At 40.9% G+C, this 2,608-nt stretch overlaps 1 non-coding gene across 1 annotated transcript; it reads left to right on the plus strand.

Annotated features, from left to right (window-relative positions):
• Window positions 1–1,787: 1,787 nt before the first annotated feature.
• On the plus strand, window positions 1,788–1,861 carry Trnat-ugu (transfer RNA threonine (anticodon UGU)). The gene has a single exon. It is a non-coding gene; the product is annotated as a tRNA-Thr (tRNA).
• Window positions 1,862–2,608: the final 747 nt, after the last annotated feature.

Genomic DNA, 2,608 nt, shown 5'->3' on the forward strand with positions numbered 1-2,608 from the left:
GGAGTCGGGACAGGTTCCATCAGACTGGACAAAAGCAGTAATCACACCAATCTTTAAACATGGAAACAGAAAAGATTGTAACAACTACAGAGGTATCTCTTTAATTAGCGTTGTGGGTAAAATCTTCTCAGGTATTGTTGAAAGGAAAGTGCGAGTATTAGTTGAGGATCAATTGGATGAAAATCAGTGTGGGTTTAGGCCTCTTAGAGGTTGTCAGGACCAGATCTTTAGCTTATGGCAAATAATGGAGAAGTGTTATGAGTGGAACAGGGAATTGTATCTATGCTTTATAGATCTAGAAAAGGCATATGACTGGGTTCATAAGAGGAAGTTATTGTCTGTTCTACGAGATTATGGAATAGGAGGCAAACTTCTGCAAGCAATTAAATGTCTTTATATGGATAGTCAGGCAGCAGTTAGAGTTGACGGTAAATTGAGTTCATGGTTCAGAGTAGTTTCAGGGGTAAGACAAGGCTGCAGCCTGTCGCCACTGTTGTTCATATTATTTATGGATCATATGTTGAAAACAATAGACTGGCTGGGTGAGATTAAGATATGTGAACACAAAATAAGCAGTCTTGCATATGCGGATGACTTAGTTGTGATGGCAGATTCGATTGAAAGTTTGCAGAGTAATATTTCAGAGCTAGATCACAAATGTAAGGACTATGGTATGAAGATTAGCATCTCCAAAACGAAAGTAATGTCAGTGGGAAAGAAATATAAACGGATTGAGTGCCAAATAGGAGGAACAAAGTTAGAACAGGTGGACGGTTTCAAGTACTTAGGATGCATATTCTCACAGGATGGCAACATAATGAAAGAACTGGAAGCGAGGTGTAGCAAAGCTAATGCAGTGAGCACTCAGCTACGATCTACTCTCTTCTGCAACAAGGAAGTCGGTACCAAGACTAAGTTATCTGTGCACCGTTCAATCTTTCGACCAACTTTGCTGTATGGGAGTGAAAGCTGGGTGGATTCAGGTTACCTTATCAACAAGGTTGAGGTTATGGATATGAAAGTAGCTAGGATGATTGCAGATACTAGTAGATGGGAACAATGGCAGGAGGGTGTCCACAATGAGGAAATCAAAGAAAAACTGGGAATGAACTCTATAGATGTAGCAGTCAGGGCGAACAGGCTTAGATGGTGGGGTCATGTTACACACATGGGAGAAGCAAGGTTACCCAAGAGACTCATGGGTTCAGCAGTAGAGGGTAGAAGGAGTCGGGGCAGACCAAGGAGAAGATACCTGGATTCGATTAAGAATGATTTTGAAGTAATAGGTTTAACATCAGAAGAGGCACCAATGTTAGCACTGAATAGGGGATCATAGAGGAATTTTATAAAGGGGCTATGCTCCAGACTGAACGCTGAAAGGCATAATCAGTCTTAAATGATGATGATGATGATGATGATGATGATGATGATGATTTAGAAACCTTAAAAATAGGGTACTCATGTGGAATTGATGAAGTACCAGATGTGATTATTAAAAAATGCTGTCTTGCCTTAGCTGAACCCTTGACACACTTGTGCAACAGCTCACTGGCATAGAGAACCTTGCCTTCATGCTTAAAAATAGCAAAACTGAAACCACTGCTCAAGAAAGGAAATCCAGAAGATGTCAATAGCCCTACTGGTTGTGTTTTCAAAAATTTTAGAAAAAATCTTTTATATGAGATTGTCTGATTTCCTAAATAAACATAAAAGTGGACAGTTGGGAATGTAGGTCTCACAGGAAGCATGCAAGGGATAAGTCCCTGCAGTCACGCTATTCATCTCTGTCCTTGGTGGCTCAGATGGATAGAGCGTCTGCCATGTAAGCAGGAGATCCCGGGTTCGAGTCCCGGTCGGGGCACACATTTTCAGCTGTCCCCATCGAGGTATATCAACAACTCCTGTCAGCAGCTGAGGGTTTCAATTAATTATCATTTATTCTAGAGAAGCTGCAAGGTCATCAATGGTATCTGTTCTTTCGAGAACAGTTACTACCTTCATATATATATATATACCTAAAAACAAAGATGATGTGACTTACCAAATGAAAGTGCTGGCAGGTCGACAGACACACAAACGAACACAAACATACACACAAAATTCAAGCTTTCACAACAAACTGTTGCCTCATCAGGAAAGAGGGAAGGAGAGGGAAAGACGAAAGGATGTGGGTTTTAAGGGAGAGGGTGAGGAGTCATTTCAGTCCCGGGAGCGGAAAGACTTACCTTAGGGGGAAAAAAGGACGGGTATACACTCGCACACACACACATATCCATCCACACATATACAGACACAAGCAGACATATTTAAAGACCAATATGTAATACACTCTCTGCCCTACCTTCCTATTCATAATGAATCCTACTTCCAATACATCATTTTCTGCTGCTGTTGAAATTACCCTATACTCATCTGACCACAAATCCTTGTCTTCTTTACACTTCACTTCACTGACCCTTACTGCATCTAGATTGAGACTTTGCATTTCTCTTTTCAGATTTTCTATTTTCCCTACCATGTTCAAGCTTCTGACATGCCACGCCTCAACTCATAGAATGTTATCCTTCCATTGATTATTCATTTTTTTCTCATGGTAACCTCCCCCTTG

This window comes from Schistocerca cancellata, chromosome 9 (assembly GCF_023864275.1).
Source record: "Schistocerca cancellata isolate TAMUIC-IGC-003103 chromosome 9, iqSchCanc2.1, whole genome shotgun sequence".
Classification (NCBI taxonomy): Eukaryota; Metazoa; Arthropoda; class Insecta; order Orthoptera; family Acrididae; genus Schistocerca; species Schistocerca cancellata.